A 21,952-nucleotide genomic window follows, 5' to 3' on the forward strand; every position below is an offset into this window, starting at 1 on the left:
TACAGGAGCAGGTAACTTCTGCAAATGGTTGCCTTCCAAACTTTGTCAAGGCTTAGACAACTTTCAAAGATGCAGAAAGGACCCATTTTCTAATCTCCCAACTGGTAAAACTGAGGCCCACAGATACAAGTGTCTGGATCAAGGTCACCTAGTGAGCTATGTAACCAGATGTAGTTATGTCCCCAGTTTCATTTAAATTGGCATTTCTCTGCATTGTCTAACTAGGTAGATGTGGTCCAAGGCAGAGCCATCTCGAAGTACTATAATTACATCTCTTTTCTTTGTATAGCCTTCCATTTTTGCTTGAGTTAGTAATTGCTTTGCTGTTTGTCATTTGAATTATTTTCTACATATTTATCCTTAATTATTTTCATATGTACCATTCAACATCTATCATGTGATCTACTCTGTCTCATCCCTCTATACTCTGGAGACCTTGTATTATGACACTTTGCTCTCTTGCTCCTGTATAAATTATTGTTCCCAGGTCTACTAAGAAACTGTCATTCTGTGACCTCTATCTGCCACTCTGATGGGTTGCAGCCATATTTTTTCCCCTTTAACTTAGATTTCCCACTTCTTAGGTTATTCTCTTGTTTTGTTTGACCTAGTTTTTCAAACTTCCATGATCATATCTCACTTAGAGCCCTATGCCCCCAAGTTGCCCCTAGTAACAGGGGTAAAAAATCAATATCAATTGCCCGGCCAACTGATTGATGGCTCTGTGGATAAATGATCAGTCTCTGTTAGTTTGGAGGCAGCATGGAAGAAACAAGGGGTTCCCTGGAGGTGACATGACCTATTTGTTAACCTTTTTGAAACTTCGTTTCCTCATCTATAAACTGAGGGGATAACAATACCTCTCTTGTTGAACTGTTATACAGATTGAATGGAATAAATAACACAAGTGAACATTCTTGTCTGGTCCCCGAGCATAGTAACTGCCTCATCAGGTAAATGGTGATTGACTTTTACAGATGTCCTTCAGACACTGAACTCTAACGTGGCTGCGCTTCAGGAATCCACAGTTCGGGAATTGACCAAAAATGCCCAGACGGTGGTGGACAGTTTGCTCTCTGCTCAGGAGAGGCTACTGAAGTGCGTTGGTGTTTCATGGTGTTCTTCTCTCTAATGAAGGGGAATACTTATCTTTGGGGAGGTCAGTTTAAAAACAGTCAAGGACAGAAGGACGGCCTGGTTCTCCTCCAACAGAGACCAGGTGATCTGAGGCCAGGCCCTCCAGTGCTTGAGCAAGGCAGATGGGGGACTGCAGGGCCAGCCTGGGCACCCTGGGGACTTGGGTTCCCACATCCTATAATTTCAGGGTTAAGGTGAGAAGGTTCTATTTATTGTCCTCCACCTGTTTCCTGGTGCCTAAAGTCCCTTTTGCAAAGAACAAGACTGTTTTTCCATAAATGCAGCTAGAGAGAAAAGTCCAAATCCCCTTCAGGGAAAGGGAATCCCATACCTCTTAGTCCCAGGTAGCAGCTTGGGACGTGGAATTTGGATGGCAGACAGTTCTGGATTCAACTTCTGGCTCACTTATTGTTCCCTGGGTGGGGGTCAGGGGAGGTCACTTCAGCCTGAGCCTCAGGCTGCTGTGCCCTAAAATCCAGAGAAGCAGACTTTTGAACAGGACCACAGTGAGATCTCAAGGGTCAAAGTTGACAGGGCCACATGCCCGTCTTGCTATCATAGTGAAGTTCTCAGTAAATGACTGTCAGGAGGAATAACAAGGGTGAATCGTGAATTTTGAGCAGTGTGCAAATTGGCGGGCTCTCCATCCTGGCAATCCACGCAGCTAATGTATCCAGTGACGGCCAAGACATCACCCTGAGGATCCCGGTCACTGCTAATGTCACTGCGGTCCTGTGAGTATAGAGTCCAGTCAGCTCTGAGAGAGGCAGTGCGTGGTGGGTGGACGGATCCCCTACCTGGGAACCCACCATGGCCCAGAGAAAAAGCCCTCACACAAACGTGCAAATCCCATGAAGAATATGGCCCGGCTGCCGGTGCCCAGACCATGTCCGTAAACCCGGAAAATATGCACACAGGTAGGAGAGTCCCAGTGGGCAACCTGAGGGCCTCCCAGACCTCTGATCTCTGTGACTTGTGTTTCCTGCAGGCCTGTCCTTGGCCAGGTGGTCAATCTGAAGGTCAACTTGGACCTCCTGACTGGAATTAGGCTTAATATTGATGCCGAGTCCGGCCTCGTCATTGAGGTCCTGGAAGAGTGCACCAGTGACCCAGCCAGCATCTCACTCTCCCTGCTGGGCAGGTAAGGGCTGCCCCCTCAGCGGGGCTGGGCTCTCAGGGGCTTGAGGACCATAACTTCAGCCAACACAAGGGGGTGGCATAGGGTGGGGAGGGAGTTCAGGCTCTGGAATCAGACTGGCCTGGATTCAAAGGTCGCTTCGCCTCTAATTTGTAACTTAATGACCAACCTGAGCTCCCTAAACCTCTATTTTCACATCTGTAAACTGGGGTGATAATGATCCCTGCTCATAAGTTTCTGAGATAAACAGATGAGAAAATACAAACGTTAGCCCAGAGCCTGGAATGACAGCTTTCCATAATCATAAATCCCGTGCTGACTCTGCTGACCAGTTCTTTCCATCACCAAGGCAGGAGTGTTGAGCTCTCCAACCATAATCATGAATTTGCCTACTTTGCCTTTCAAGTCTGTGTTTGCTTTATACCTTTAAAACTCTGTTGGTAGGTGCATATGTGTTTAAGATTGTCAGGTCTTCTTGGAGAATTGACCCTTTATCATTATGTAATGTCCCTCAGTCATGATAAAATTAAAATTGCTTCTCGTTGGGAGGGAGGGAATAAACACCTAAATGGCTCTGATTCACATTGTCCCCAAATCATTCCTCCACCCACTAGAAAATTACTGAAATGAGATCTTGAAACCTTAATCCTCTCTATTTAAATCATTGTTCCCTGCTAATCCACAAAATCTACATCTTAAATTGTGTGCTTAAAAAAGCAGATTTGGCCCAGACAAAAGGGTAACAGAAAAGGGGTAATCTTGGCTGGTGGTTGGGGGAGATAAACAGTCTATAAGCTGAGGGTTGGGGCCAGGGTCATGGCCAGGAACAAGGTTGGGTCCTTGGCTCTCAATCCTGATGGCCATGACCGGAGGTCACCCCACCCTCCCCCTACCAAGGAATCTGATCACAGGTTGCCCAAAGAACCCCTAAATCCAAAGAAAAGCCCCACAGCTGGATGTTAGCTAGAAATGCCAGGTTGCAAATCCAGAGGCCTGAGCCCTGCATGATGCTGCCTTGCCAAGCAGCCCCAGGAAATTCAACCTGCCACTCTGCGTCCACATCTGTAAAATGGCACACTCTGCTGTTCCAAATCCTCTGTGCACTTTGCACTTTGGATGCACTGTCATGGCCGTGTAGACTCTACACCATCTAGGCTCAACCTCAGCCTGCTCCAGACATGCTGACTTTTTCCTGCCACAGGACCTTTGCTTGGATTGCTCTATGCCTTCTCTCTCACTCCACCTCAAGGTGCCTTCTCATGCTTCAGGATCTTAGCAAGATTCTTCCTATTCTCTCTCATGAGGGTCCCCTCTCGCCCTTCAGAAAACTTGTCACAGGTTGTCATGTATATGTGTGCATTGACTTTTTCATTCTTTTAGCCAAAAATTACACTGAGCATCGGCTCTTGGCCAGGCAAGCACTGTTCTAAGCTCTGGAAAATGGATGGGCAAGGACAGACAAGGTCCCAGTTCTCAGGGAACTCACCCTGAGGGAGGGGCAGGCAGACAAGCTTCAGTATACCAATAAAGGACTCTCAAGGAAACCAACGAGTCCTGCACAGAACAGGTAGCCAAACCCTCCTGGAGACAAGTAGTCTGTGAGGGCTGCCCCAGGAGGTGACAGTCACATTGAGGGTTGAAGGTGGGGGCCACCTGGGCGAGACTTGTTTAGCGGCCAGGTTAGCGGCTGTTGGAGCTGGGCTCATCCTGATCCTCGGGGCCCAGTTAGGTGCTTGGCGCATACAGCTGGTGCTCTGTACAGAAGGGGTGAATGAGTGAGTGAATGAGGTCTCAGGGCTGCGCTGAGGATCTCCTGAGGCGCTGGGTGAACAGCTGGCTGGATGGGGACTCTCTCTGGGTTAGAAAGGCATCTCCAGGTCCAGGGTCCACAAGGTGACCTCAAGGAGACCTCAGGGTGACCCACTGGCTGACCCACGCCCTTGCCTGGGCTTTACCAGTTTCCTGTCTTTTCCAGACGAAGCCAAATCATCAACAGGGTTTTGGACAGTGTGACTGATCTCCTGGAAAAAACCGTGTCCTTATTACTGAAGCAGGAGGTGAGTCCCCGGAGCCAGGCCTGGCGGGGCGAAGCCAGCGGCACTGGCGGACCTGGCTGCATTTGGGGCGCTGCTTCCTCTGGGGTGCAAGCCCCTCCTTGGGAACTCAGCTGGTGCTTCCTCCTCTGTGACTCTCCCTGGGGGACAGAGGCAGTGTTCTGACATCAGCTGAGATGACTGGGTCCCAAACTGGAGCCATTTGCTATATCCACACACTAGAAAATGCCTTTTAGCCCATGTTCCCCTTTAATCAACCCACTTTTACCTAAAGAAGTAAATTAAGTGCATTTTCTTTTGGACTGGGGATGTAACTCAGGGATATTTTACCACTGAGTTACACCCCCAGCCCTTTATGTTGTTGTTGTTGCTGTTTTTATATTGAGACAGGGTCTTGCTAAGTTGCCTAGGGCCTCGCTAAGTGACTGAGGCTGGCCTCATACTTGCGATCCTCCTGCCTCAGCCTCCCAAGTTGCTGGGATTACAGGACTGTGCCACTACACCCAGATCTAAATGTATTTATTTCCTCATTTATTCTTTAAACCTTTATTTTATTTCTTTGTATGTGGTGCTGAGGATCAAACCCAGTGCCTCACACCTGTGAGGCAGGCACTTCACCTCTGAGCTACACCCCCAACCCTAAATGCATTTATTTTTAAAAGGAAACTTTATACCCCTATAATAAAAGAAAAGCAATATCATGTATCTTATTATCTAATTAGTGGAAAAAATAAACACACACATAAAGAATGGTTTATTTTTTTCCAGCTGTGCATCATCTAAAACCCAATGTACCCTGCATAGGATTCCTGGGCCCAAAATTCCACAGACTCTGAATCAATCTTTCTGGAAAGGGGCCCAGGAATCTGGGTTCAGAAGAGAGCAATCCTGCAGGAGGCTCTGGGACTCCCTGAGCCGAAGCCTCCGTGCTCTGAGGATGATCCTCGCGCCTGGGCACGTTAGAAATGCCCGACCTCGTGCCCCAGCCCAGACCTGCAGGGTGGGAATCTGCAGGGACCGTAGATGCAGGAGGGCATGAGAAGTCTGCTGTCCCAGGGCGGCCCGGGGCCCTGCGAGGCTCCAGGGTCAGGGAGCCTAGCACTCTTGGTCCTAGATTCTTGAGGTCCTAGAATTCTCACATTACAAGGTTTTGGGATCTCAGCTCCCTGGGGTTCACAAATTTTAGGCTACTAGGATCCCATTGTTCTAGACCCCTAAGGGTCAGTGAGCCTGTCCCTGGGTGGTGCTCCCAGTTGATGCATCTGACCCCCTTACTCTCTCTGGCCCTCAGGTATGCCCGGTGATCAGTGCCCTCCTCAACAATCTAGGTGTCAACCGTGAGTCTTGGCCGGGGTGGGAGGTTTCCACGGCAGGTGTGCCGCTCTGCCTGCCCCGGGCAGGTCTGGTCAGGGGTCTCTGGGGAAGCTTGAGGACCAGCCGGCCATCCTGAACGAGGCCTGGGGCTGCGGCTCCTCTTCCTGACACTTGGGGGCTCTCCTTGACCTTGAGGTCACCAGATGCAGCCGGTGTTGGTGTTGCTGGGCTGTAGAAGTGGGCAAAGAAAGCCACTGTAGGTGGCTTGTCTAGGAGGCGGCCACCAGCCCAGTCCCTGAGGCAGCCACGGCCTGAGCTGACCCAGTGGGTCCTCACAGCCGCTCTCTGGAGCAGGCTTGTCATCCTGCCCACTTTGCAGATGAACCTGCTGAGGTCAGAGAGGTGGTGTCACATGCCTGAGTTCCCCCAGCTGTCTGACTGACCCACTGCAGCGTGGTGGCAATTGGGGCTGGTGACGGGGACTGAGGCCTGTTACTCATTTCATTTCTTCAGTTGGATCTCAGGATTCAACTAACCAGAACGCTAACGTCTGAAGAGGCAGGACAAGGAACAGTGCCCTGGTGCCCGCCTGCAGGTGAGGGCAGCCCTGCCCCAGGCCCAGGGACCTGCCGCAGAACAGAAGCCAGGCTGGGCTCCCTTCTTTCTGCAGCAGCAGACTGAGCCCTCATCTCACCTAGAGAGGCCTGACCCCGGCCCCAGGCGTGTCCTAATTCAGATGACACTGGGCCCTGAGCCTTGGTCACACACCCAGACCTAACTCTGATTCTGGCTTCTCCAAACTGAACCTGGATCCTAGTTACAGACCAAACCTTCACGCCAGTTATTGACTGAGCCCCAACTTTAGTCAGAGACTGAGCCCTGATCCTGACCTTGGACTGACCCAGGATCCTGATCCATGTGCTGCCCCTGACCCTGGCTCCAGTCAAGGGCTCTGCTCAGTCTTCTCACATCTGCCTTTGTGCCCAAAAGAGGCGAAAGGAGTGAGGATGGGTCAGCCCCGAGCGCCAGAGAAAGGCCCTGGCACAGGGCCACTCCTCTCACCAAGACCAAGACCATGCAGGCCGAGTGGGAGACACCTGGGCCCGTGGAGCCAGGCCAGCTTGGGTCCCCTCGAATGTCCAGCAACAGCAGGTTCCGTCGCTACTGGGGCCATGAACGTCCTGACCTGCTGTGGGTGTCATTCCAGGTTGACTCGGGATGGCCTAACCTTACGACCTCTCCTCTCTGGGATGGTGCTGCCACCATCCAGCCAGAGTGAAAGGCTGAGCCGCCGTCTGACGCTCCTCCTCACGACGGGACAGTGGCCTCTACCCCTGTGACCCTGGCTCGACAATAAAAGTCCCTTTTGGCACCTCTGGTGTGGCCCCTTGAAGTCTCTCCCGGGGTGTTGGTTGGGGTGGGGAGTCAGGGTTGCAGCTGAATCCAGAGCTGGAAGGACATGAGGGACCCACCCGAACTTCTGTGTTACAAACGGGGACGCTGGGGCACGGAGAGGGCGGGACACGGCCACAGGGCCATGCGGGCTGGAGGACCAGATCCAGTCACGCTCAACAGGTGGGTAGTGAGCACCTGGCCAGCCAGCAGGGGCGTGGACGATTCCGCTCTGCAGACGACCCCAGCCAGCATGCTCCTCCGTCCTCCCCAGGGCCCTGAGGACTCGGGAGGGCTGGGGACACTAGCCTGCCAGGACTCAGGAGCCCAGGGCAGTGACGAGGCTGTGGCTGGCCTCGCCTGAGCCCCCTGCCCTCTGAAGGGCCCGGGTTCACGGGGGCCGGGCTGCCCACGGCCTCCGGCCCGTGGGCTCTGCCACCCAGAACGCAGCCCACCTGGGCACAGCCTGGGCAACACAGACGGCGCCACGCTGCTCGAGCACCTGGGTCCCTGCCTCATCCCCCGCTCCTCAGCGGACCCCGTCCTGGGAGGGGACACAGGCACATGGGGCAGAGTGACCCATCAGGCTACACGGGGAGGGGACCCGAGCCCACGGCCGTGGGACCCTGGACATGCCCCCGGCTGGGAGAGCTGACTCCACAGCCCCTGGTCCCGTGGGTACCTCCCCTGCCAGCCCAGCTGGGCCGCGTCCTGGCCCCTGGAGACTGTCCCCCGCCCTGCCTCACCCCATGCCTGGCCTGGTGTCCCCTCTGTGCTTCGGGGAGGGGACCCTGCCCCTTCCTCACACCTCGCTGAGCCCTGCAGGGCGGCGACCTGGGCCACGCGCCGATGCCCGACATGGCCTCTCCTTTCAGGCGGGGATCCGACCCCGGGAACCTCTCCCGTTTAGAAGAGCAGACAGTTCACGGCTCTGCATGGCTCTGGGAGGAGGGTCAGCTCTCGCTCCTCGGGACACTCGGGTTTGGACTGGCCAAGGCCACACTGGGGCCTGTCCCCGGCTGCTGATTCAGCAAGGGCCTCCCCTTTGAGGAAGGCAGCCTCGTGGGGCTTTGTCACCTCAGGGCCCTTTGAACCCTGGGTTAGCACAGAGGGACCTGGGACCGGCCGCCCCACCTCCCCCGAACCCTCCTGATGTTTGGAGAGCAAGCTGCCTGGTACCGGGCGAGACGGAGGAGCGGGGAGATGGGCAACGCAGGCAGCCCTGCCCTTGCTAGCCCTGTGATTTGGACAAGTCGCAGCTGGGGAAAATCAGTTTCCTCACACCCCCTGGGGAAGCAGGGATGTTTAACCAGGACTGCATCCGGTGAGCCCGCATGAATGTCAGCCTCCATGGCTGACGCAAGACTACTGTTGAGACTGCCTGTCCTGCGTTTGTTGATCGACTGATGGAAGGACTCACACAGAGAATCATGGCCAGGGCTCTCTGGGCCTTCTGTCCTGTCTCTGCAAGGTAAGACTGCTTGCTCTTCCCTTCCTGAGTTTCAGCAGGGCACATCGCCTCCCAGCACGGTGACATCTCCCAGACTTCCTTACGGCTGGACATTGTCACCTGACTGAGGTCTGGCCAATGGCATGGGAGGTACAAAGTCCACTTTGTGCTTAAAAAGGAAGGGGGTCCCTCCTCTTCCTCCTGGGATTCCCTCTTCTCTGCTCCTAGACACGGGAACCCCTGGAGCAGCTGGCCTAGACCCAGATGTAGGCGCATCCACCACAGTGGTTCTGCCTGCTCCCCTCAGGGTCCCAGGAAGGACTGAACGTGCTGATCAGACCACTGTGTTTTGCACTCTAAGCATGACTGGCTCGTCTCTGTTGATGTACCTCATTCTACCAAGGACATGCTGTGTGGCAGTAGGCCGCTAACTTCCCCTCTCTGTGCCCTATGTTCCTATGGGCACAGTGATCCCTGAGGGCCCTTCTAATGCCACGAGGCAGAAGTTAACATTCCTTCCGGAGTTGAAGGGGAAGGAAAAGAGCAAACTTTCACTCAGTTTGTCCCCCACACCCAGCACTGTCATAGACTGGTGGTCTTTGTCCCCCTGGGGACATCTGGCAAGGTTGGTAACTATTCTCAGTTTTCACAAGTTGGACAGAGTTGGGGGTGGCACTGGCATCTGGCAGGTGGAGGCCAGGGATGCTACCAACCCCTCAGGCACTGACGAAGGCCCTGGCAACACGGACTCGGCCGGCGGAGGATGACAGGTGTGGGGGAATCATGCAGGGGAACTTTCCGTCTGGATCTCGCTGAGCTCCGACTTTTACTGAGGGTTCTGTGACCAGTCCTTTGGGTAACTGTGGCAAAGACGGGCTCAGAGAGGAGAGGCCGGCCAGAGGCTGACCTGGCCATGCAAAAGTCAGCATTCTGGGCTGGGGAGATAGCTCAGTTGGTAAAGTGCTTGCCTGTCAAGCACAAGGCCCTGGGTTCGATCCCCAGCACCCCCAAAGGGGAAAAAAAAAATGGTCAGCCTCCTGTTCATCCCCTGCCAGCCCAGAGACAGGAGCCAGCGGCCCTTTCTGGCTGTATTCTGTGACAACCTCCCCTCAGAAAATATGCAGGAGCTGCTCAAAGTTCAGGGAGGATCCCAGCTCAGGTCGGGGCCACGCCTAGGTCCCTGCTGGCTAAATCCTCCTCCACCTTCGAGACTGCTCACGGGTCAGCTCCCAGTGAAGCAGGGACTTCTTCATGTTTCTTAAAAGGAGAAGACACTGCATTTCCTGGCTCAGGTTGCCGTGATTTGAATGTGTTCCCCAAAGTTCATCTGGTAACGGTGTTTAGGGGTGGGGTCTCAGGAGGTCGTGGGGTTAGGTGAGATCAAGGTGAGGCCCCCACGGTGGCTTTAGGGGCTTGATGAGGAGGGAGAAGAGTTGGGCTGGCACGTTTGCCCTGGGTCCTCCAGGTCAGGACGCAGCAGGAAGGCCGGCCCCTGTCAGTGTGAGCACCCTGGACCTCCCGGCTTGCCCAGCTGTAGCCGCTAAGCCACTCTCCACGTCAACCACCCAGTCTCCGGCATTTTGATACAGCAACAGCAAACGGGCCGAGACAAAACCGTGGTGGGTCAGCCTTGTCGTCTGTGTGTAGAGATGGCCCTCGGGAAGCTCGGCTCTGGCCACAGGGGCCTTCGAGCCCCAAGGCTGGTGCTCCCTCTCCTCAGCAGCCCAGGTGCCCAGGAGCAGATGCCAGGCACACACGGGCTCTGAGCCGGGGCGACCGAGCGGGTGCAGGCTGACCTGAACACCACCCCCTTCTCGGACCTGCACGAGCAGACGCCATCTCCAGGTCAGCCGACCTGGATGAGCGGGGTGATGCGGGGAGCCAGGGTCCTGTTAGGGACCAGCAACCGGCCCCGGGCGTGTGGAGACTGAGGTGGGGCCAAGGCCACTGCCCAGGTTTGGATGAGGTGTCCCCAGGAGCTCGTGAGGGCAGGGACATTCAGAGGTAAACCATTAGAGGCCGGGAGCCGCCCCCTGGTCCCAGCTGGAATGGACTCCCCGGTGGGAACTACAGGCAGGTGGCGCAGAGCAGGGCAGGTGGGTCCCCTTCCCTGTGACCCCTTCCCTCCCTTCTCTCTGCCTCCTGGCCACCCTGAACCAGGAAGCCATGATGCTCTGCCTCGCTTGGGCCTAGAGCGGTGGAGGGGGCAGGCGGTGGACCGAGACCTCTCTAGCTGTGGGCCCCGAATGAACTTTTCCTCTCTTAAGTTGCTCCCACTGGGTATTTCTGGTCAGAGACACAAAAGCTGACTAAACAGCCACCCAGATCCTCTGGTGCTGATGCGGCCCAGGGGGGGAGGGGCCAGGAGAAGGGAGGGGCGTGGCCTCCCCTCTGCCCACCCGGCACCCCTGGACCAGCACCTGCTTCTTGCCACTAGGCCCAGACCTCAAAGCAGGGGCGAGCGCTTCCTGGAGGTGGTGACATCCCCTGAAGGAGGTTTGGGGGGAGGTGGGGAAGCTCTGAGGGGCAGGAGAATGTCCACCATAAGAGAATGCGTGGGAAGAAAGAATATGGAATCTTCTAGAAATAGCACCAAACTCCAGGGCAGGCTCCTTCGAAGGCTCCATGCAGCTAAACAAACACTGCCCGTTCACGTGGATCTCCAGTGTTTGCACAATTTCTTCGGGATTACATCTCGGGATCAGAACTGTTAACTCTGCACCGTGGGACATTTCGTGACCTCGGGAACACGTCTCGAAATTATTTACCAAGCCGGATCTTTCTATTGACACTGGGACGAGAGAGTACACTTTCTACCCCACCTTTGCCAATAGGTGGATGCGTTTTAAAAGCATTTGCTCTTTGAATGGGAGAAGAATCAATTTTATCGCAGGAAAAGTCACGGGTCACAAATTAGGGGAGTCAATGGTGCAGACTATTTTCTGAGTGTTTAAAAGGACAGAAAATATTGTGTTTTCCAGCTGGGTGATAATGCAGGTCTTAGAACTGTCCTTAACTGGAATCACAAGTATGCGAAATATTTTTTAAAAACCTGAGAAGGGATACTGAATTTTGACTGAAATTCGGCCTGTTAAGAGTCTCTCACTTTTGTGTTAGTGTTTATGCAAAAAATAAAATACATCTCCAAAAAGCAGGAAGGCGCTGGCGTTCCCAGCTGAGGCAGGCCCTGTGCTGGCATTTCGGGGTGACAGGAAGTCCCAGCATGGAGGACTCCTGCTTTGTGCTTCTCCCTGAGGCGGGGGCTGGAAGGAGGGGGGGCCGGACTTGTGGCCACCATCACGAAGGCTCACAGCCTCCTGGGGTGGAGGGATGGGTTTATGAAGAGACAATAAACACTGAGAAACGGAATTCAGAGGAGGAGCTTTTGTCCCAAGCTGGAGGGAAAGCAGTCAGAGAGGGCTTCCTGGAGGAGGTGCTAATGGAGTGGAAATTGAAAGGGTGACGGGCAGAGAAGGAAGAGAGGGCACCCAAGCAGAAGGGACCTGGTGAGGTTGGGGAGCAGCTCATGTAGGGAGCTGGCCTGGCAGGCATGAGGCCCTGCCTCAGTCCCCACCCGGGGCAGGGGAGAGGGAGAAAAAGAAGACATCACCAGATGAGCAAAGGCCCGGAGTTGAGGCTCAGCCCCAGAGGCTGCGGGAGCCCACCAGGGTGAGAAGCGAGGGCCTGGACGCCACCGCGTGGCTCAGAACCCCCCTCCAGGCCCCAGGGCCCAGATCTCCTTCTGGGCACGTTCTCCAAGCCGAGGACGCTGGGAGCTTTTGTACACGTGGGTTCCCTTTACTGATACCCGACATAAAAGAGATGGAGAGAGAAACTTTACGCTGCCTATTCACGATCTTAAAATAATAATGAACTCATTACGTTTAAAGCGGCATCTTTCTGTTAAGAAATAGCTCTCTGCTCCAAAAACATCACTAGTGAGAAGGTCTCTGGTGTACCTTTTTTTTTTTTTTTTTTTTTTCTTAAATCCCTGAGGCCCCTGCATGACTGAAGACTGGATCCTCAGGCCGGCCTCCTCTTCGGGCGTGTCTGATTACCTGCAGGGTCGCATCTAGAAAATTCTGCCCCACACTGGCGTGACAAGGAAGGGGGCAAGGGGAACAATCTATCAGGATTGATTAGTCTTCATTTTGACTTGACAGACCCCTGAGAAGGATTTGGGGGAGCCCTCCCACACCCCGAGGTTACACAGTGAGAACATTGGTCTAGGCACTAGGGAACCAAAGAAGGCTTCTGAGCAGGGGAGAGACCAGCTCAGCTCTCAGTTTCAGGAAGTCCCCTCTGGGAGGTGCTGGGGCAGGTGGGCCGAGGGTGACAGAGGCCAAGGCTGGTCCAGGTGAGAGACTGGAAAGTCCAACCCAGGGGGAAACGGTTGGGTGGGCAGCTGGACTGCAGACCAAGGCCGAGGGTGACTTCTGGGGAGAAGAGGAGCCGCACAGTCAGGCCAGCCACCCAAGGCCCCTGGCCAGGCTCCAGAGCCCCAGCGCCATCCTCCTCTGCTCGGGAGGGAGCGAGAGGAAGGAAGGAGAAAAGGCCTCCCTTTGTTCCAGAAGTGGGAAGGAGCCATTCCCTTTGGCGCCTCTCCCGGGTGGAAGGCAGAGTCAACATTTGTCCTGACTGTCCTCTTAACAGCCGCCCATCCATCCGACCCCTGGCGTCCACGTGGCCCCAGCAGGAGCCGCCTTGCTCACAATGGCAGCTGTGAATCCAGACCAGGACGCGGCGGAAACTTCCGGAGCGTCTTCCCGTGTGTCCATCAACAGCCCCCTGGAATTTACCCAGCCGAGTGGGAGCCTGTGTCCACACGGGGACGCTTGCCACAACTCGGTTCATGATGCTGACCACCTGGAAGCAGCCAAGGCGGCCTTCAGCCGGCCAGATAAACAGGTGGCACACGTGGCCCGGGGTGCTGTCCAGCCACGGGAGAGGGGCGCCCGCAGGGGAAGCTGACCGTGCGTGACCAGGTGCCGGACGAGGGCCGAGGACCCCCACATCTCAGGATCCGGCTGGGGCAGCACTGTGGGGACGGGGACAGTCTGGATCGGTGGTGGCCAGGGGCCGGGGAGCAGCATGGAAGCCTCACAGGACATCGTGAGGACGCGTCTCCTCCACGTGCGGCCAGAGCCGCAGCCCGACAGCACCGAGACGGCGCCCGGAGCGCGGGACTGGGGCGAGCGGACGTGCCTCGCTGGGCGGGACTGGGCAGTGGGGCGTCGGCACCCGGCGCCCTCTGGCCTCCCTGCCTGGAGCTGCTGTGACCCTAAAAAAGTCGGTGAAGAGCGACGGCTTCCGGGGCGGAGCCTCAGGGTGTCCCAGAGCCCGGCCTCGGCCTCCGCGGCCTCCGCGGCCTCCGCGCCCTCGCTCAGCAAGCAGGACGTGGGCAGGGCGGCCGCACCCGGGGTGGGGGGCTGCGGGAGCCCAGCCCTCAGTGGCCGCGGTAGGGGCCTGGGCTTGGCCTCCCGTCTGCGCCGCGGTCGGGATCCTGGTTCCCTTAGGAGCCCGCGGCTGCTGCCCAGCGTCTCTGCGCAGCCCCTTCGCCTGACCCGCGGGTGTCGGAGCGCAGATCTGGAGAGGCCGGAAGGAGACGAGGTGTGGGACCCAACACGCCCGGTGCTCCAGGGAGCTGAGGAATGGGCCGCGAAGCGCCCAGCCTCTGACCCGGGGTTGCAGGACAAACCTGCAGCTTTGGGGTCCAAGAGTCACTCATCTGTAACAGCTTCTTGGGAAGGGTGAGGCGGTGACCGCAGAGCAGCCTGTGACGCACCCACTCCGGGGTCAGGGTGAGGGGGAAGGAGCCCCAGAGGCAATCAAGGCGGGAAGAGGGGGTTCCTGCCCCTTAATAAGCCATCCTCCTTAGGGGAGACCTAGGCAGGTGCCAGGATAGCTACAAATCTCGGGTGGCCTGCTTTCTGAGGCTGTCCTGGGTTCTGTACTTCTAAAGAAAAGTTACGGATTAAAAAGTCATAGCTGGTGGCACACGCCTGTAATCCCTGTGGCTCAGGAGGCTGAGGCAGGAGGATTGCGAGTTCAAAGCCAGCCTCAGCAACAGTGATGCGCTAAGCAACTCAGTGAGACCCTGTCTCTAAATAAAATACTAAATAGGGCTGGGGATGTGGCTCAGTGGTTGAATGTCTCTGAGTTCAATCCCTGGTGCCAAATAAATAAGTTGAAAGTCTGATGACTCACGTCCTTTTAGTTCCTTTTCTTGGGAACAGCAGACTCCGTAGTTCATCATGAGGATACAAAAAGCATCTTTCACCACAGAATAGGGGAAGACAGCAAAGGTCACTGTCCCCCAGAGAGCAGGGCAAATAATGGAAAAGCAACTTTCTCTGGACGAGATAGTGAAATGCAAATTTCACAGAACAGTTTTAACCCACGTGGCAGCTTCAGCCAAAGGGGACATCTACACCAAGCCAGTGGTATGCTGTGTGGCCTCCAAAATTAATGACTTTTAAAATCAACTAAAAGCCAGTGGAACTAGAGGGTTCATTTAGGTTTCCCTCAGTAACAGGTTAGAGCAAGCCCTCAAAGAATGGGTCTTTCATTCATCCATTCTTTGAACACAGCTTCATGGGACCTTTGCTGTCTTCCAGGCGAGCTTTAAGAGCAGCTCAAGCAAAGGTCCTGGGGCAGGAGGGAGAGGGTACATCAGGGAAACAAGAGGTTGGCGTCAGGGGACTTGGGCTGCCTTTGGGATGATTGGTTAGAGATCAGCATGACAAGGTCCCCCTCAGCTGGGCTTCTGTGGGACAGTCCAGTCTTTGTCCAGAATGGTAGGTGATTATGGGGCAGACAAGAAAGTTCCAAGGATGGAATGGACAGAACGGTTAGCTGGCCAGTCTCTGAGTCCATGTCTGTATTGTCACACAGAAGGAAGACTTGAAGGACCTTGTTTTCTTGGTATGTTTCTCTATTTTGAAAATGTGCCTTATCAACACGGATCACTCGAGCCCTCTGAACTGCACGTGGTCTCAGTCTGTTCTTGCCGCTGTAACGAAACGCCCTGCACTGGGTAACGTACACCCAGCAGACGTTTGCTGCCTACGGCCCTGCCAGTGGGGACGTTCAAGGTCAAGTGCGAGCTGTGTGGAGTTTGGTCAGGGCTCACTCTGGGTGTCTCAGACGACAGCTGGTCACAGTGTTCTCACCTGGAAGAAGGGACGGGAGGGCGGAAAGGGGCAGATGCTGTGTCCTCGCAGGGCAGAGGAGGAGCGGAGGGCCAGGCAGCCTCCTGAGGCCTGTTTTTAGAAGTCCCCCGTCCTGTTCGTGAGGGTGGGAGTGTCACGATGCTATCACCCCGAACCCCCCCCCCCGGGGCCCAGCGCCGCCCCCTCAGGTCCGAGGTCCAGCCTGGGATGGAGGACACACGTTTCAAGACCACGGCACTCACCTTGAGACAGTTTCCAGATTAAGGCTGGCCTGGGGTCCCAGCTCGCTGGAGCATCAACAGCGGGTCCTCCGCCTTCTGGTGGGACACGGAGCCGTCACCCACCCCCGCCAGGAGGCAGCCTCTCTGCTCTAACACGAGGCGCTGGTGACCTGATGATTGGTGTCGTGGTCGCAGGCTGCGGTGTGACCAAAGGTGGCACTGGACCTGGTTCACTGCAGACGAGCAGGACCCCGGCCCACGGCCCCTCCCACGGCTCTCCACGCCCTCCGACCTCTCCAGGTCATGACCCTCCTGATGGCAGATTCGGATGCACTGTTGACACTCGCCAGGCGCTCGGCCGCCCTGTTTGCTTTGGGGGTGCTGGAGAGTCCCTGCTTCCTTAGCGCCCCAGCTCCCTGGTGCAGGAATGTTTGCTTTGGAGCTGTTGGATGGACGTGGTGAGATGGAGGGCTTCCCGGCAGTTCCCAGCTGTCCGTCACCTGGTGCCACGTCTCCCCCAGGACCGGGGTCACTCACCATTTATAAAGCTCATCCCGTTGCAGAGTCTGGTAGGAATCAGCCAACAGAGACCAAGGGCATCAAGACAGCTCACCGGTGAGATCCAGGTAACGTAGCATTGAGGCTTTCTCTCCAGCCCACCTTTTCTTAAATCAGAGGCTGAACCAGACTAAACCTGTTAGTAAATGTGGCTTGCTAAAATTGTACTTTGTTCTAGCACAGAACTTGAAACATGACTTTAATAATAAGTCCAGAGGTAGGCTGAAGGATCCTGCCCACTCTTCCCTCTGCTACCCCCAGGTTGTGACTTTCATCTTCATGCTGATAAAATAACTGCTGAGATCCAACCATCACATCTTATATCTAACCAGGCAAAAGAAGGAGAGGAAGACAGAAACCTAAACTTCCCAGTTGGGTCAACCACTTTAAGGAACTTTAAAAAACCCCAACCTACAACTTCAATTTTTGTTTCCTTCGAACATGCCTGGTTGCAAAGATAATTGGGACAGACAGGTTCTTTATTAGGCACATTTCTGCCCTCAAACATAAAGCAGCTCTGTATAGCAAGAGAAAAGAATGGGCAAATGCCCTCAGCTCTCCAAGCTTCCCGGTCCTGCTCTTTAGAATAAATGCATCAATATCTATCTCCTAGGATAGGGCTGTTGTGAGGACTTTGTGTAGTGCCCCACACTCTGACCACCCGCTCTTCTTCAGACTCTGTTAGTCTGTGCATATTCCAAGGGCACCATCAGAGGCAGAAAGGGAGGAGAAATTTGAATTTGCATGTCTATGGGATTTTGTCCCTTCAGTCCCAGTCACTCTGGAGACCTCAGGTCCCCTCTCTATTGCCTCACCCAGTGAGGCTGGCCTCCTTTGCTTGGACTCCACCTCCCCATGGGCATTTTCGGGTAGAGATGGTGCTCCCCTCCAATGCACCCTTTTCTCAGGAGCCTTTCAAAGCACTCCCGCCTAGCCGCTCTTCACCGTCCTGGGTTGCTCTTCTAGGCGGCCCTCTTTCCTGGTGGACACGGCAGACTCTCCTGCAGGCTCCTAACCAGAGCTCCATGGGGGGCCTGAAGCTCGACTTCTCGGGACTGTGTGTCTACCTGTGTGGGGCTCCGGGAGGGCGAGGGGTCCCTCCCGGGAATGGCGGCACACTGCACCACAGCCCCAAGACGGTCAGTCCCGGAAAGTGGGTCCTGGGACTTTAACGTGGCAGGCGAGCCAATGAAAACATGGAAGCACATTTATCCCAGGAAAAATAAAAACGTGAAACCAAAGGTAACAGAGGAGGAGACTGACAAAGTGAACGCCAGCCCAGTGCCCTGGGACATGTGCAGACAGGGTGGGAGCCCGGTCCTGGCGGTGACGCGGCTGGGGACAGGGGATTCCAGAGGGGACGGACCAGCGGGAAGGACCGTCCTGGCCATAGACTCACGAGGCTGAATATCTATGCCAAGAAAAACTTCTGAAAGAAGCTCAGCAGAGGCCCAAGGGCTCACTTCTTTCTTTTCACATATATTTTTGGCTTTTTCCACCTGCCGGAAAACGGATCCCCAAATCGAATTCTGATCCAAGTTGGATGCGTGACCAGGAATGGTGACCGGGAGCCGGCTCAGGTGCCTGAAGGGGATCGCCCCTCTCAGCCGCTCCCTGGTGGCCTCAGGTCCCACGAAGGGACACTGGCACTGCCGTCTGGCTGAAGTCCCGGCGGCCACGCCCACAGCCTCACGCACATCTTGAGCGTGAAGCCCCATCGGATCCGACGCGGTGCCCACGGGACGGGGTCTCCCGGGACTCCAGACCCGCCCTTGACCCAGCCCGATTCCAAGCTCCCACCAAACCCTAGAAACCACACGTGCCTCTCATGAAAACCGGGACCCCCAGCAGGCCGGCGGCGCGAGGAGCCCTTCCCGCGAGGGTGCTGGGCTAGGTGCTGGCGCGGAGGCTGGGGCCGGCTCGGTAGCGTCGGTTTCCAGGCGAGGAAACCAAGGCCCAGGAGGCGGAGCCGCCCAGGTTGTCCAGCGAATGGATGGCAGGGCTGGGGCTCCCTCCGGGCCGTCTGTCTCTGAAGCCACCCACGGCCACCAATGAGGACAGGAGTGACAGACCGTGCCTGGGAAGACGTGGGATCCAGAGTCCCTTGTCCTGAGTGCGAGGTCACGCAGCTCCGCCAGCGGTGGCGGTGTGCGGCGCTCCCGCGTAACTGTGGCTGTGTGGCCTCGGGCAAGCGACCCGGCAGCTCCGGCTGTCCCCTTCCTGCTCTCTGCTATCAGGAAAGGCGACTCCGAGCCTCCAGGGCCCATCTGCAGACGGAGGGCAGTGACTGGGTCTGCATGGCTCCGCAGAGGTAACCCCACCGCTGGCTCTCTCTGCCCTGCTCCCCACAGGCACCTGAACCAGGATGATGAAGGTCTCCTTTGTCCTCCTCCTCCTCTGTGGGCTCTTCGCCTGCCTGGAAGCTCAGCAGTACCTCAATGGTGAGAAAGCCCGTCCTGGGCTTAGGCCTGGACTGCAGACCCCGTAGCCTCTCCTTGAAGTCCAGTTCGTGGACAAGCGCCCGTCAACCTCTCACTAGCATCATGCCTGGTTAACACCGCTGATCATTAGCGCTCCTGGTGGCCACTTCATTTAATCCACTTTCCCAAAGATGCCCATCTTCCCTGTCTCCTTGTCCTGGCTTATCTATCAGAACCCATGACCCAGCCCTGCCTGGAATGGCCCCCGCCCGACTCTCTACCGCCTTACCCTCGCCCCTGCCTCCAGGCTCAGTCACCTCTGCAGCACATTCGGCACACCCCAGGGCCTTTGCACACGCTGTTCCCCTGTCTGCAGTGCTCTTCCTGACTATATCATGGCTGCCTCCCTTCTGTCTTATCTCTGCTCACATGTTACCTCTGCAGAAAAACCTTCTTGGACCTCCCACATACACTGCTGTCTCCACCTGGAACTCCTGATTCCTCACCCGTCTTTCATATGTCCCTCAAAGGCCACACTGACCATCAACTGACTTCATGTCTGTCACAGGGATTAAAATATTGAATTTTTTCTGTACTATTTTGGAAACATCCCCATACTCAGAGACTCTCCAGGTGGCTCCTCCTCACCACCCCAACCATCCCAGCCTTCCCAGAGGACTTGTTTCCTCCCAAACCAAAATCTGGAGAGTTTGCGCCTGGCACGGCCAGGGAGCCAGGACATGGGGGCGTTGAAGGCCAGCCGGTGCCCGTGCTGACTGGTTCCCAGCACTGACAGGCTCCTGCGTGCCTCTGCCCACTGCAGGGTCACTGTGTCCCCTCGCCCTGCTAGAATGCCAGCTCAGGGCGGGTCTCAGGTACAGGTGGGCCTCTAAGAAGCCTGCAGACTGGCTGTGTGGAGCTGGACTCAGCCCTGGGCAGCCAGAAAGACTCGGTGACCCCAGGGCGTGTGGGGCACCCCCTGCGGTCCAGGCTGGTCTAGGAATCCTGGCGTCTGCCTCATTGGGTTTGGGGCCCGTTCACTTTATCTATTGATTGATTTTCAGAAGTGACCGAAAGTCTCATCAGTGCTGGCTTTCTGGCCACCGTGGGCTCCACCGACTTCCAGAGATGGGTGAACAGGGCCTTCTACAGGAACTCCAGCCCCCAGGGCTTGCTGGGTGGTCTGCTGCCCAGCGCCAATGGCAACGTGGAGTGAGTGGTCCCGAGGCGCCCTGGGCCCAGCTGTCCTAGTCTGTGGGTGTGTTGGGGCGGTCCCCACGTGTCCACTGACCCCCCAGAGACCCTCCCTCACCTAGAGCCCCTCCAGCCCTTGTGGCCTGGGATCCCCGTTGTGGGAAACGCTAGCCCAGGACAGAGGGAGGCACGGAGTCCTATCCCCTGGCCACTGTGGGACACCTCCAAGCTCGTCCCTCCCTGCACCCCAACTTCTGCTCCTATTAAATGGGGACTCACAGCCTCAACCCCCAAAGGGCTGCCGTGACTGTTCAGTGAAATAATAAGTGTCAAACAATTTCCGATCCCCATCCTTGGTGAGTCCCCGTCAGAGGTGACAGAGCAACAGCAGTGATCATGTGGGGACAGCAGGGAGGGTGTCCAGCCAGTCCTGGGGTCAGCCTGGCCGCAGCAACACAGGCGAGCCGGGCCCCTGGTCTCCCAGGCGGGTCAGATCCCACACATCAGTGGCTAGTGCCACTGTCCTCCCTGGGCCCCACCAGCCTGGCCCATCTGAGCCCATCAGCCACACCCGCCATGGCCACACCCAGCCCAGGGCAAACCCATCAGCCCTGCGATGGAAGCATTTGAGCATCGTCCCCCTTCCGGCGCCCCCCTGACCTACCGTCCCACACCCCTGCCCCCAGCCCCAAGCCGTGTTCCCATGCCGGGGCCGAGGAGAGGTCCACCCCACCGTCCAGCCTCCCCCACTGGGTTGCTTCTTCACCCAGGATCCTGCTGAAAGACCCCCGGCTCCTTCAGGCTTCCCTGGAGATCAGCGCTGCCGGCACCGAGGCCCACCTGAGGATCCCACTGCTGTTTGGTGTGGTGGTTCAGTAAGTGACCGCTGTGGTCTCAGCCTCCCAGGACAGGGGAGGCCGGCAGAGCCAAAGGGTGGCCACACCCGCCCTCTCTGGGCCTGGGTCCCCCGGGTGCATACTGGGGCCCTGCAGGACCCTGCAGTGCTTCCCGTCCAGGACCTTCTGGGGAGAAGGGCCGGCAGGTTTCTTTCCTGCCCCTCCAGAGAGCCCCAGAGTCACTGACTCAGGGTTCAGGAGTCCACTCAGCTCCAATCCAGTGTGGCTCAGCATGAGGATGCGGCGTCTGCTCTAGACCCCAAAGCCCTTTGGCTCCTTGGACTGGGGTCTCCCCGGGGACTGTGTGTGGCCCTCAGGTATCTATCTGGTCTGCATAGGGCGTTTCCAGAGTTCTCCAGAAGATTCTTTCCAAGCTCAGACAGTCTCTCCATTTTAATGCGGAGCCACACTCAGAACTGAGTTTTTCCTTTGTGTCCCCAGAGCCTGAGGTGGCAGTGGCAGTTATGGGTCCTGCCTGCAGACCTGACTTAGCCACCGGCTGGACACACAGCTTGGAAAGAGCCGGGCTGGTCCTCCGGTCGCCTCTTTTAAACAACGAGGAGATCTCTGAGGGTGGTTTGGGGGTTCCGGACACAGACGGAGGTCTAGGGAGCCCGGGGTCCTCTCCCGCCAGCCCCGCTCCTCCCTCCCCAGGCTGCAGCGCTTCAGCTCCTTCACATTCCACGTGAGGGCCGACATAAGAGTCCAGCTTGTCCTGGAGAAGGATCTAGAAGACAGATACAGACTGGTCATTGGGAACTGCCGCCTCTTGCCTCAGTTTGTCCAGATCCAAGCTGAAAACCCGTGAGTCTCGTTCTTTCTTTCTGTGCCCAGAAATGACGGAAGGATGGTGACACCTGGAAAATGTCACCAGCAGAACAGCTCCCTACAAAATCAGGCTTTTCTGTGCATCTGGGGATGTGCGCGTGACAGGTAGAATTTTGTGTCCTTGTAAACTTTTGCTACGAAAGTCATCATTCCATGGACACGAAAAGAGGTTCATCCC

At 56.3% G+C, this 21,952-nt stretch overlaps 2 long non-coding RNA genes across 2 annotated transcripts; both read left to right on the plus strand.

Moving 5' to 3' along the window:
* Nucleotides 1-2,161: 2,161 nt before the first annotated feature.
* Nucleotides 2,162-6,235, plus strand: LOC306651798. The gene is made up of 4 exons (XR_013761210.1): nt 2,162-2,278; nt 4,251-4,332; nt 5,621-5,657; nt 6,157-6,235. It is a non-coding gene; the product is annotated as an uncharacterized lncRNA (long non-coding RNA).
* Nucleotides 6,236-16,300: 10,065 nt separating this feature from the next.
* Nucleotides 16,301-20,058, plus strand: LOC306654610. The gene is made up of 3 exons (XR_013761987.1): nt 16,301-16,504; nt 18,788-18,877; nt 19,921-20,058. It is a non-coding gene; the product is annotated as an uncharacterized lncRNA (long non-coding RNA).
* The last annotated feature ends 1,894 nt before the right edge of the window (nt 20,059-21,952 follow it).

Source organism: Sciurus vulgaris (genome assembly GCF_902686455.1).
Source record: "Sciurus vulgaris genome assembly, chromosome: 2".
In the NCBI taxonomy this organism is placed as follows: domain Eukaryota; kingdom Metazoa; phylum Chordata; class Mammalia; order Rodentia; family Sciuridae; genus Sciurus; species Sciurus vulgaris.